Source organism: Topomyia yanbarensis, chromosome 2 (assembly GCF_030247195.1).
Source record: "Topomyia yanbarensis strain Yona2022 chromosome 2, ASM3024719v1, whole genome shotgun sequence".
Lineage (NCBI taxonomy): Eukaryota > Metazoa > Arthropoda > Insecta > Diptera > Culicidae > Topomyia > Topomyia yanbarensis.
In genome coordinates this window covers 14372807-14387460 of record NC_080671.1, presented here as the reverse complement: position 1 = coordinate 14387460, position 14654 = coordinate 14372807, and the positions used below count along the sequence as shown (strand labels likewise).

The 14654-nt window shown below is 35.6% G+C and overlaps 1 protein-coding gene across 9 annotated transcripts in view; it reads left to right on the top strand.

The window, feature by feature from the left end:
• Positions 1-500: 500 nt before the first annotated feature.
• Positions 501-14654, top strand: part of LOC131684069 (potassium voltage-gated channel protein Shaw-like) — a 250442-nt gene continuing 236288 nt past the window's right edge. For 6 of the 9 annotated variants that reach the window (XR_009304605.1, XM_058966601.1, XM_058966600.1 and 3 more), the window contains exon 1: positions 519-1360. The gene's annotated coding sequence lies outside the window, so the exon portion shown is untranslated. Of the gene's footprint in view, positions 1385-14654 lie in introns of all 9 variants that reach the window. The other 3 variants (XM_058966604.1, XM_058966602.1, XM_058966598.1) reach the window with 3 other exon arrangements.

Sequence of the window (14654 nt, the reverse complement as noted above, 5' to 3'; positions counted from 1 at the left end):
AGATACTTGACCATTTAATTTCATTTTCGCTAAACTTTAAACAAATTTAAATAATTTAAAAATTGTTTTTTTATAATAAATCATCCGACACTAAACTTTGACATATAATTTCCCAGAAAAAAATGTTCGAAGCTCAACCCTCGTGACATCATTCTTGGATGCCCACTATCACGCATCCTTTCAACGTGCACCTCTCTGGCACTGCTGGCATCACTGCGCATAATGCCACACATGGAGAGCGGGTAACGCAAACACTCTCCCATTTTCCACCGCACCGGCACGACACGGTCTATTATATCTCGTTTTTCCATCAAACTTTCCACCCCGATCATTTTCCCTCCCCCCAAACTGCTCTGTTTACAACCCTCTCGGCTCTCTTTCTCCGCCAGCTACTACTACTACTGCCTGGCGGTCTGATACTATGCACAGCAGCGGGATGATGCCCTGCAGCCCCCGGAGCAGAGCGCATTCCGTTTCTTAAATCGGTTCTGCCAACGGTCAGTCAGTCTGCTGCGGGACCTGTCGGTGTGAGCACGCGTGCGAATCGGTTCGGGATTAGCCTTCGGTGGTGTTTAACTGAAACGGTAGGACCATGTGACACGTAGCCGGATGTGTGGTACGGCCTGCTCGAATGTTCGGAACAGCTGGACCCTCGGGCGGGATGTAACACGACGTACACGGGAAACGTATTGTTTAATGTGGCGAAGCAGATAACGAAATAAAACGAACGTTAACTTGTTCAGTTTTAATAATCAGAGCTAATTGAAGTTGCGTGTATAGGATAGCTTTTAATATCATTTAGTGTAACTGTGACAACGTAAATGTGGCTTTGTTCTCGGTGCGCTGAAAGGGTTGTGACTAGCTGTGAATAACCCGAAGTCCTTGCAAGCTGTGGTCTTTGCATATTGGAGATTTTCATGTTTACTGTGCTGTTCAAACATGGCATAACATCGAGTGCCAATTTTAGTCTAATGCCTGTGGGGAAGTTAGTCGAAGAAAGATGATAATAAATAAAAGCAAAGTGTTGTTTGTGTGCACTCTCTCGCTGAGGATAAATCGATTCTTCGAAGTGTGCGACTGAGGAGTAATTTTAACGGAAAATTAACTTCTAATTTATTTATGGTTACGACGGGGCGACGAATATCCTGCCGGCAGATTGCTTTGAACCTATTTTCGCGCGGAGAAGATAATGGTGATGAGCTTTTCGAGTTTGTAAGTATGTGTAAATTGCTTTCAAGCATCGTTTCACGCGTCGATTAGGCAAAGTTGTTTTCGGTGCCGACAATGAAAACAACGGTGTTGAAATGTGCTGTATAGCTGACGAAGGAAAGCCAGTGAAATTAGATATTATTAACCCAAGGTAGGATCACTTCGAAAATATCACGTATGTATGTATAGATGTTCACTTGTGCTCCGTTGACTTGACATTAGATAACAAAAAAATGTGTAGTATTATTGACTGTTTGGAAAAAAAAGCAATTAGACCACGTTTAATAACAATTACACCAATTTTACTACACTTTGTTTTGTTTCAAACGGTTGAATACTACTGCAATCTTTCTCGATAGATTTGAATTTGAACTGTTTATACAGTATTAGAACTATATACTGTGTAAGACCAATCTACCGATCAATTAAAATCTATTTTTACTATCAACGCTCAATATTTTTAATCTATTTAATCAACTACTAAGAAAAAAACTAAACTTTACAAAGGGTGCGGAAGGTAAAAATATAGCTAAAATACCAAGCAATTCTTAGAGTTATCATTAGAGTTCTCATTACTAATAACAGGTATACTGTACATTCGATGAATTATATTTTTTTATTCCCGAATAATTGGAGCAAAACATGTGCTGTGTGCTTTGTTCATTCAGTTTGTGTATAAATCATTCATTCTCAAATAGTTTTATTCACTTGAATTCAACGTTATCTTCTAAATGGCAAGCATAATAGCGTAAGAATTGCGTTGAATTGGATGCAGAATAAAAAATGATTATTTGGCGAAATATGAAAAGATGCATACTGGAAATACATATCGTATTGACTGTACGTACTACTTCCATTAGGGCATTGCAAAAAAAATATTTTTTTGAATTCTCATATTGTGACAAATATCAAAGCAAGCTCAGGTGCCAAACTTCGCTTGATTTTTTTTGAAATTGGTACTATGGGAAAATATGGAGGAAAAATACATTAAATGCTATAACTTTTGAAGTAGCAATCAGAAAATTACAATTCATACCTCTCTTGAAAGGAAATAATCTTAGTATTTGAATGAAGATATCTTTGTTCCTAAGAAAATACGGGAAAGTGGGGTACTGGGTCATTTTGGCCCCAAAATCCTCTATTTTTAATGATTTTTCTGCTCCGTAATGCAAATCATACATATTTTGTAGTTTTTCTAATATGAAAAAATCTTAGAAATCGAGCGGAACCCTTTTGACCTTAGTCAGAATACGAGAAGTTGGGGTTATAGGGCTTTTTGTCATTCATATTAAATTTTATCATTTTCTCATGCATATATCTCTATTATTCTTCAATCAATTTTCATAAAATGCAACTTGTTGAACGTGTAATATTCTGAGGAATAAAACAAAAATAAAAACGTTAGAGGTAAAATTCAGGAACATCAAACTTTTTGATATTTACTCCACAAATCCCATTTTTTTCATTATTAGTGCTAATAACTCAACTTCCCCTATTTTTCCAGGAATAAAACTTTTCTCATGTGATCCTCAAGCATATTTTACACTAAAAGTAGTAAATTAACTAAGAATTTTGTTGTTAAATGGAGTTAATATGTGCGATTTTATGATAAAAATGCGAAATCGACACTATATGTCAGATAATTTGATGTTCCTGAATTTTACCGGTAACGAATCTATTTTTGTTATAATCCTAAGGATTTTCCGCGTTCAATAAGGTATAGTTTATGAAAATTGAGTGAAGAATCGTAAAGATATATTAACGAGAAAATGATGAAGTTTAATATGAATGACAAAAGGCCATTTAACCGCAACTTCTCGTATTCGGACAAAGGTCAAAAAGGCTCCGATCGTTTTCTAAGATTTTTCACATTAGAAAAACTACAAAATATGTACAATTTGCATCACGGAGCAGAAAAATCATTAAAAATAGGGGATTTTGGGGCCAAAATGACCCAGTACCCCACTTTCCCGTATTTTCCTAGAAACAAAAGTATCTCCATTCAAATACAAAGATTATTTTCAAAAGAGGTATAAATTGTAATGTAATTGCATTTGATGTATTTTTCCTCCATATTTTCCCATAGTACCAATTTCAAAAAAATTCAAGCGAAGTGGGCGGGGTCTAAAATTGTCCAAATGATGTGAAATTTGGCATCTGAGCTTACCTTGACATGTGTCACAATATGAGAGGGGGGGCCTTGAAGAATTCCCAAAAAAAAATTTTTTTTACAAAGTTGTGGCGAAAAAGTGAGCTAAGTTCGCTATTTTTTTCAAATGTTTAATGCAAATTTTATTTGAAAAAGTGAAAGACAGTTCGTTGGTAACACTATCGAAGATAATAAACAAGTATAATTAAAAACATATTCAAGGTTAGCAGAGTTATGTCCCTTCACCGAAGTGTGTTTTTGGCAGAGGTTTGTGGCTACGCTCTCCAAGATTATTGAAGAAAAATGTATTGTGGTGTACTTGCACGAATCGGATTGCCAATAAAAAAATTTCGCAGGAAGATATCGTTTTCAAATTCCGGAACAATGTTCTGCTATGTTAATCTAAGGTAAATTTGGCAATTTAGAAAATAGGCTTGCGTAAGAAGTTAATTGCACTAAAGAAAAATTAGTCTAATTCGATCGCAAACTAAGCAATTTTAAGAGCAACAAAATGCCTTAATTTGTGGTGTTACGTTCATAAAATCAAAACCTTTAAGTGCCTTCTAATAGACACCCGTTATCCCCAATAACATCGTTAGATTTGAAGAAATCAAAATTAAAGTTGATTTTTTTAATCTGTATTACACTGCTAGAAGGATTATTATATTGTCTAAAACTGTAAGAAATCTCTTTTTACTACTCTTTGACATATAATAGGGCTTAAACGGGCAAAATAATTTTGGCCAGGAATTTGGTCTAGTTACGCCACTATGCGGCGCTAGCTTAGTCCTGTCATTAAGTTTAGTAAAACTATTTTTTGTGTCTAACTAGAGCTAACTTGGGTACTACTTCAGATACATCGTCAAACTAGACACCCAGATGGTGCTAGTTGCTGAAGAGATGATTTCGAAACACAAAAAAATCAATACTTAATAATTAAAACTACTTTTTGGGAAAAAAAAACTAAAACTGAGCTTGTTTAATTCACAAGGCTCAATAAAAAAGTATATTTTGAGCAGCGTTTTTCTCGCGTTGCAGTTTTGCTTTGTAGGATTTTTGACTGTCCAAAACTAGGTTACTGGATGCGCGGTTACGCAGTTTTTGAATATACCCGTTTATTTTTACGAGCGCGACATTCATTTGCATTCACACATAGATAACGAGCATAATCCTTAACAATAAATCAAGAAGATAACATGATTTTAGAAAAAAATATATTTGGCGTGATGTAGCCCCCCTATGGGGGCTACTTTAAACCAATTTATAATGGGCTCTATTCTCACAGTCACGTCACCTTTACTCTAGTTAACTCTAGTTTAAATTTACTCTAGTCACTAGGTGACGTGACTGCGAGAATAGGGCCCAATATTTCATATCTCATGTTCAATCTTGATTTTCCAAAAGTTTTTTCACGGTCCTTGGGGATACTTCTGCCATCAAATAGTTTCATATTTGAAATTGCTTGATCGTGATTCTTAAGTGTAATGTTCGAAAAGTCCTATTTTTGGCGTAAAATTACTCCCGATGACGATTACCATCAAAAGGGTACTATTAAAAAATATTAATAATTGAATAAAATAAAAATGAACTTTAATACGGAAAAAATATAAGTAAAAGTCGAGATACAGAATTACTATAAATATAGCAACTTCAAACATTTAAAAATTTGTTAAAACGGAGATCAAAGTAAAATGAAAAATAGCACAATAGAAAAATTAAACATTGAAAGAATGTACAAAAAACAAACGTCAAAATCAACTAAAAAACAATTTTCAGAAAATGTTTAGTCTAGAAAAATGAAAACAAAACAGATAAAAAAAATCGGTGACATAAAACAGGAAACTAGACAAACAAAAATCAAAATCATGAATCGGCAGGAATAGGAAAACTTCAAGAAAAAATGAAAATGGAAAAAGGACACTAAAAAGAATGCCAACATTAATATAAAAAATGCCTAAATGACAAGAAATATTTAAAGCAATGAAAAGTGAGTGAAACATCTAGAATGCACAAAATTAGAGAAATAGGTACGCAATTAACATAAAAATTTGAAAAAATGAACGAAACGAAAAATTTTGAAAATAAGGTAAAATGTCAAATTATGTAAATACGAAAAAGACTAAGAAGTTTGGAAGGTATGGATTGAATAAAAATATGGAGCAAACGGACGAAGGGGAAAGCAAACAATAGTAGAATAATCAAAATAATATAGAAACACAAAAAGGAGAGAACAAACCATAAAGAATAAAACTACATGAAATTGATAAAATAATTTAAAGAATAACATAAGAATTAAAATTTGAAATGAATTTAAAAATGGACTAAATGTAAAAAGAAGAAAAAAGATCGCATAGCGTGAAAAAGATGTAAATATAATGTTTTTAGGAAAATTTTAAACGCATGAAAATGGTCAATAGAGAAAATTCTTCCTAAATAGATTAAATGGAAAAAAATGAGGAAATAACAATAATGAACGAGCGAAAAGCTTGATAAAAATACTTAAAAAAGTAATTTAAAAAAAAAAAGAAAAATACGGAAAAATTGATAGCTAAACAACTAGAAAATATGGAACACACCGAAAATGCAAGAAAAGTAAATAATAAGACCAACAGATAAACTGGGGTGTATTTAAGAAAAAGAAAAATGCCTGCAGATATACAAAAAAATATTCAGAAAGAAAGAAAATATAAAAAAGGTACATCAATAATAAATGGAGCAGGTAGACAAATTTTAAAACAAAAAGAACAAATAAATAAGTAGAGCATTAAAATATAAAACAATAGAAAAAATAGAATAAAGAATGTAGATTTTGCTTAAAAAATTGCAAAAAATAGAATAACAGACAAAATAACCATAAATTAAATGGTAGTAATAAAAATGGATGAAATGCAAAAATGAAAAAGGTTAACAGGTATATCAGAACAAAAATATGCTAACAAGGGAAAAAAGACAAGATATAAAAATTGTAATAGATAAATGGAATTGAAACAAAATTAAATGAATTGATTTAAAAATTGTATGCCGACACAAAGTTGAATTTGAACTAGTTCATACTTAAGGTTTAAATATAATCATGTTTTAGCTGCGAAATAGAACTTTCCATTCCACGGTTTGAAAATTAGGTAAAATACAAATAGCATTCATATTCACTTCTATTGCAGAAATAGACATGCAACTGCTGCTCGGAATTGGTCTAGGGCTGGGGTTATTCGGACCTTTCACGTACTTTAACGCTTATACACAATAAGGTAAGAGATCGAAAAAGCTTACAGGAAAAAAATCAGTGCTTGCAAATCGGTTAACACGTTTCAGTTTTATAGTTCATAAATCCTTACTACGTCCAAATTGGCACAGTTCCTCCTAACTGTTTTGCGAAAGTTTGAATCATTTACTTGTTTGTATTGCCACGTGCATTTTAATGAGTTTGAGACAAATACGCAGTGCCAGATCGTGTAGTAGTATTTCTATTTTGACGCCTTCTGTATCCACATTGTCCTATTAAATCCAAATTAATTTTAATAACGTGCTTTATTATTCTAGAAAACTTTCTGCTTGTATTAAAGGTCCGAATGATTTCAGTACTGAATGACATAGATGATGGAACTGGATAAAGATGACTTCCTTTAGCCTAAACTTAATTGTGCACCTACAGCAAATATTCCATGAAGATTGAAACAAATGTTACTGATTTCGACGGCTGCGCGCAACTGCTTCAATTGATGAATCAAGTAAAATTATTTATGAATAATATAGGAATTTTCTCGTTCTTTGGGTTGGTTTTATCCCTGAACTGTACGCATCTTCAAAAATAACATCAACATCATTATAATCGCGACCGAGAAATTAGGGTACTCCAAATCATGACCGAATATATTTTGAATTTCCAGGATACTAGATCTTAGGCTTCCAGTCTTCAGTCTCCTTGAACGCCCTATTCTTTTGAGACGCTGCTAGCGACTAGGAGTTCAAAAATTGTGTTCAAATAGTGTTTAATTTTTCAGTTTAAAAGCGCAAAAAGAAATATTTATAAAAGCAGCAGCAAGTGCATTTCACTTTTTAAAGATGAAAGTAAGGCTTAACATTTTATTTCACGAAAATAACTAGAATAAATCGTTTTTCTCCATTTAGAAGAAATTCTCACATGGAGGGCATAGCATAGTTGGTAAATTGATTGCCTTGTACGTAGAACACCTAGGTTCGATTCCCTACACCACATATAAGGTTAAAGATTTTTCTAAAGAATTAAGCGAACCAGAAAGCTGAGGCGAATGGCCCTAAGGTTAAAAACCTCTATAAACGAAACAAAAAAGCAAATATCACACTTTTCTGTCAATGCCGCTCATCAGCCGTAGCATACCTTCTTCAGTCGCGGTCTTGGTTATCAAATTTAATGTCCGTCACAAAAACGCTGATTTTCTTGCAACAGGAACAGATTCCTTGCCAAATTATATATATATTTTTAATGCATTTATTCATAAAACCACACAGGAATCTGCTAGGAACCTTGCCGCGAGCAGAAACTTTGTAGGATTTATTTCTTGAGATTTGTTTGAATTCGCCCTTCGCATAGGTTTCATCGTCTATCAAAACACATTCATCGAGTTTCGTCAAGATCTGGTCGTGCAGCTTATGGGCTCAAGTTCTGGCTACTCTTTGTTGTTTGAGCAATCGGTTAAGAGGTTTACTCGAGAAGGATTTGCCGCACAGCATAGCATTCGGTATTAACGCCGTATCATAATCGGAGATGTTGGATTCAGCCTTGATTTTTAGAATAACCTTCAATCACAGTTGACGATAAGCGGTTCCACTCCAAGGCTTGTTTTGAGCAGTTGTGAGATTCCTTGAATTGCTTATTGCTCGAACCACTGGACTTTCGGGATAATACAGCTTTTTCAAACTCTCAATTTGACGCTGATAAATTTTAGATGTAATTATGCTTAATTCCTTTTCTTTGCTCCCCGCGCATGATGAAAATCTTGGAACCACGATGGTTTAAAACTGTAAAACGAAAAATAGAACAAGCGGAGCAGTTTACGAATAACCAAGCTTGCATATCACTAGCATCAAAAACGTGCCCTATATCTATATAACCGCCTTTAATATAGCATTTTACTAACTTTGATCGAAGAAGAAAGTTGAATATTTAGTACCACACTTTCTATAAGCAATGTTACGTATTGTACAGACTTGCCAAGTGACGAGTCCGATAATAGCCTCTAAATATGCGTGTCGGTTCTAGTAGCTAAATATAACAAATACTTGATTGGCACAGCAATACACAAATAGAATCGGTGGTGACGGTAACCACAAAAACTAGGTACAATCTTCTAAACTACCGGCGGCGTCATAAAAAGGACTATGTTCTAGCCAGTGGTGTAGCAAAGGAGTCGGGCCGGCGAAAGCCCTATAAGTAAGCTCAACAACGGAAAAAAATTCGTGTGTAGAATTCCACACCTGAAAATTCGAAGTATTTATTTATTTTCATTTGAACCACCCGTCACGTTAGAAACAAATTGTGAAAACTTCAGATAAGTATTCGACTTCAAAATAATAATTTTTAAATAAATTGCTACAATCGTTTTTTGGTTAGACTATAAGGGTGAGAGTCAATCGCCTCTTTTTTGTGGCCAGAAAAATCTACCCCAAGATGCGTGCTTTGGCATTTGAACCCAGGCCTACGGCTTATAACGTTAACACCTAACAAACTAAATTATCGCGCTCCCTTGATGATATCTTTATACGGGGATATCGCTTTACTAATTTTTTTAACTACACTTATAATCTATCTATTAATATGTCTTATTCTAAGTGAAAGCAAACCAATCGAACCTCAAGTTGCAATGGGCAACAGTAAAAATACTTCGCCGCCTAGAATGGCAGTATAATGCAGAATTATCGTAAATAATTTTTCTTCGAAAAGCTTAAATTTATAGTTAAACACAACCATTTTTCTGTTCAAAGAACTCAAAACTATTACAATCGACTGTGTAGCTCTCGCCATTTGAAATTCGAGGGTATGAAAAATTAATATGAATTAAATTGAATAGAAATCCTTCACATCTCTTACTTCCACGACATGTAAAAATAAATTTTTCTTCCGACTACTGAAAATTTTTAAAATGATTTTATCGAAACTTAGAAAAAAAAATAAAATATATATTTACAAAAGAATTAGAAGATATAGATTTTTGAAGTTTTGTCGCAGATCGTGCCACTGTGCCCCGTAGTGCGTCGCGTAAGCACGGTATACTTCGTAGATTACTGACTGATGACTCTCATTTCCAGCCAGACTACTTGAGGAGCATTGTTTGGGAATAACAATTGATCCAGTCCAAGCAAGAATTTTGCCTGAGAATCACGAGAAAGGAAGTGTTGATGTGGTACTTACTTAACGGAAGGCCCCGACTCAGTGACACTCCCATAAGTACCACGGATTGGGTAGTGGGAAGATTGTTAGTCAGGATTCGCCTCAAGCAAGCGATGCGACTCAGAATATATTTTCGTGCATAAAAAGTTTGAATAGTTTATTGACTGTAGGATACGTAAATGATTTAGATGTTAAGGTGTTTAAACTGTGGGTAACCGTTTATAGAGAGTTCATTTCATCGACAACAACTTGAACTCCGGACAGCCGGCTGCCGGGAGTGTTGTCGACAATATAAAATGGACCATAAATAATGAGTTTAAAAGTGGTATGCTGGATCCTTCATAAATTATGTCACGCAAAGATTGCCCAATACTAACTAAATTTCTCTCAAATTACCACGCTCTTTATCGCCTTGGTCGAATACGAACCAAATAATTTCAGTTTTTCCTTTATTTGAAGGAGCACAATACTGACGCTGCACGCAAAAGTGTCCATGTTCTATGGAATGTCCTATATGCATCGTAAAATCGTGCGTAAAACGGCCGATTACGTCAAAGCACATGACGTGCTCCCCATCCCATTTACGTCACAATGGCTCTTCCCCCTAACAGCGTGGCAGAATTTATAAATGGTCCTATAGAGGTATTATCACAATCATATTGATATCCCGTAACTTGAAATCTTCCACCTCGTTCTAGTAAACGTTGTAATATTACAATAAAGACACGAAACAGAAAAAATATCGATGCTGCGTTCCTAAACGATATTAATACCATGCACGAATAAAAAACACCCCGTCTCCAAATAGTACGCACTTATTCTTAGCTCAGTACAATTGACTGACCATTTAATAATTAATTGCGAATTGTAAATTCTCAATCCCCATACATAACTCAAAAGTCATCATTCACTCAGACAAAACCATGCGCATTGCTCACGCGCATTAAAGACCCACTGGATTGGTTTCCTAGTTGGTCAATCAAACACCAAACAAAGAAATAAATTAGCCTGCTCAGTCCAAAGAAATGTCAGCTCGATTAGCATCAAACGACGAATGCGTGTTCCCTTACAATGCCATCAAATCAAAGCAAATTTAAAATTGCATGCGACAAAATATGTGCAATTCAGAATATAATGAAATAAAGAATGCTTAATTATTTGCATTAAAAAAGCTCGGAAAAAATAGTTGCATAACCATGGCGGTTCATTTTCAAAGATAGCACTGCTGATGAATCACTTTAGAAGAATAGGTGATAAGGGACGCAGCCGAAAATAGCTGATTACCACCTGTGCCACTGTGCCCGGTGGTGTGACAAAAAGTGCTCAGAAATTTACACGGAGTCCACCGCGTAAAATGCTTTCCGAGACGACAGGTTACTCGCTAGCCATCGATAGTATGTGTCGTTAGAAGCGTGAATACAGAGCCTAATGAAAGCCAGAAACGCATTGGTGCCGGTTCGTCGACGGGTTAACGAGAGAAACGGCCATAAGCACTCGTAGGAATACGGCTCGACGCATGCGTTATCGAAACAATACCAACGAGAATGTGGAATATTCAAACAGCTGGATATTCGCTTTCACCAAGATCTGTCCGGACTCTGTCCCGGTACAGAAAACGTACCGCGTTGCCATTCATCACGATACCGCTAACGAAATATCGTTTTTGATGGTGGGGTTCCCACTCTCTTATCAAATTCAACTCGTAGAAAAATCTGTCTGACACTGCGAAAGGCGCTCGTTGAATTTATTCAACAAGTTCCTTGAGGATAACATTGTCCCTTATGACTGGTGATACTCACCACCTTTTCAAAACCAGGAAAACCTGCCTCCGATCACAATTTGTATCGACCGATTTAAATGCTGTCCTGTAGCTGAAAGTTGTTTGATAAAATGATCTTGTTTCGCCTCGACAATTGGGTCGAAGCAAATGGCTTACTGTCAAATAACCAATTTTGCTTCCGCAAAGGCACTTCATCTTACTAAAGAGAATCCAGTGGGTTGCATGCACTCGACCCATACGATGAGGCTGTACTCTTCGACATGAAGGCAGAGATTCGTGAAAACGTGAAAACTCGATTGTGACAAAATGTTCTACACTAGCGGATCAAATCTTATTGGGTTTCAGTATCTTCAATGATAATATCACCGCTTCATTCAAGCTCAATAGTCCCTTTTGCCCCTTTTGGATGAGAGGCGTTCAATTAGGAATTTTCGTACAACAAAAACAACACTCTATGTCAAATAAACCAACTTTCTAGCTACGCCACCGAGATTGGCATATGTTTTTATTCAGTCAGCCAACAAATGTATTGCCAAACATGTACATAAATCTACATACTGATGGTTTGCGTACGTTCGTTGTACCGTCAAAATAAAGGCAAACAAAAATAGATGGAGTATGTCGCTGAAAATTACCACACTGGAACCAAACAGTGTGAAAGAAGAAATCCTTGTGGGTAGCGCTTTGGATACTATGTTTCACTCTAGAATTTAGAATATATTAATATTATATCCAAAAATTTCGACGAACGAAAGCTTGTGGGGACCCCCGATTATAATTACTAATCCAAAGCAAAATCCAATTTAGGATTACCACGACAGATGGTGGTCAGTTTACTTTCACTTGTACGATACTCACAATTTGGTTACCTCGTTCGATTCCCCAGTTTTTTTTCTGTTACCTCCGACGTTGTTCGTTCGCGTTGATTGCTGTGTTCGTTTGAGTCGAAGAAATTATTTTCGATACATGGAATGACCGATGGTTTTCGCTGTGTTTTTTTATTATCTTACACGTCAAAAACAATCTCGTGTTTTTGTTTATCTCCAGTCGGCACTGCAACATGTGTAGCTCAACGAGCGATAAATTCGTACATTTCACTCAGCACTGCGGAAATTTCTACTAAAAAACCAGAAGGGGCAATAAAAGTTTCATCATTGCTTAATTCACAACGTTGCTGCTGCGCTCATGTCTTCTCCGAACGAAATAATCTTTAACTTACACCCCACAAGAGGCACATAAATGGAGCGTCGCAGGTCACATAAAGTTTAATTCAACAACACAAGAAAATAAGTTCCGTTCTTTATCAACTTGACTAATAAGTTAATTCTTTATTAATATTTTCTGTCGGTTGTTCTCCGCACTGAGTGGCAGACAGGCAACTCCACTTTCTGGACTCTAGACATTGGCCAATCAACGTATGGCCTATGATTAACGGCTTTACTTTCCTTCCGAAGGAAGCCCCGATCAGAGATTTTTCACTTTAGTAAATCTCAACTAACAACGTCGTTTCTACTGTCTAATATTGTGTTGCATTCAACGATTTATTTTCCACTAAAGCATGTAAAATTCTATCATCATTCAACAATATACTGTGCCATGTTTTTTTGCACAGTTCATAATATGTATATTGATCTGTGCAATATTTCTCGTTAGTGGAGAAACATTTAGGAAAAACTATTTTCTCTCCACTAAGGATAAAATTATTTGAAACCATCTTTGCACGTGGAGAACAGGGAACCTTTAACTAAATTAGTTATGGAATTTTCGTTACGACTTCGTCTCATCAGGATTGGACACTAACTTAGTGACAGAATTGACGCTAGCCCCAAAATACAAAAACACGTGTGTTTCTGAGCAAACCCTACGAAGGTTTGCTCAGAAGCACAAATAGTGTTCTCATTTTTTGAAACTAGCGTCAATCCAGCGCTAGCTTACTCCTGTCACTAAGTTAGTGCCGAATTCTGATGAGACGAAGTCGAAACGCAAAGTCCCTAACTAATGTATTTTGATATTTTGCATTAATTTTTTGAAGATATTTGGACTACAGAAATAATTACGCAATTCCACAAAATTACTCAACTTGAATCGCCTGTTCGACGACTGTTTTTAACATAACACAGGTTTACAGAAAATTACCGATAAATTTCTTTTAATTATCGACGGTATGTAGCTATTATATCATATGAATTACAGTGTAATATCTCATTCTCACCCCCTAGTTTTAAGAAATTCAAAATGTAAAACTATGAAAAAATGGCACCTTGAAGCTAACGTATACACGCAAATAAACAAATTGAAAAAAAGGCTCTAATTATGTGAGTTAATTTTATTTCGTTTTTGAATAAAAATTTAGTTTAAACGATGTATATTTATAAAACTATTGATTTACTCGTCATTTAAATTTCAATATTTTTAGCTGTGTTTATCAATTGTAATAGTTCGCCTTCAAGTGCACTCTAATTTTCGCGATTTCTGAAGATATAATGCATAAAGATTATACCTCACAGCTGAGTGTATTTACACTCCAGTCACCCTACTATTTGTTATTAGAAAGATTTCTCAAATCCTCGGCTCCATCCCTTACCATAACAGCAGACATCTGCCATGATTTTCACCCTGCATTCGTTTCAACGCCAAGACGTTTGCAATGTGAAAAGTGTTTCCTAAGTAGCGCGACTTGACGTACAGAGATTGTTTATTCATGACGTTCCATCTTGTACCTTTAAGACTTGACGGAAACTAAAACCAGGCACATCTGCAAAGTCACGACAAAAAGCCGATTTGCAGTGTGCCGTTGTTGCTACTGCTGAGCTGCTTCTCGAGCGCTACAACCAACGCGTGGCACGATTTACTCGCTTCGCATATTCTGGGCTGTTGGCTGGCTGGCAAGGCATTGCTTCCATTTCTTAGCAATGCCACGAAGCGGACGGTAGTGAAAAATAAAATTACAATGCTAAGCTTCTGTTCTTCTATGTTGTGATTTCGGATTTGCGTAGCGGAGAGTGGGGAATTGTGATCCGGGTTTTTAATTTTGAGGCAGAACGGCAGTTTAACGGCAAATAATATCGGACTTTACTGTCTGAAGGTCTGCTATTACAAAATATCGCTGTAAAGAGAATTACGCTGAATCAAACTGAGTAGGTGGTAGG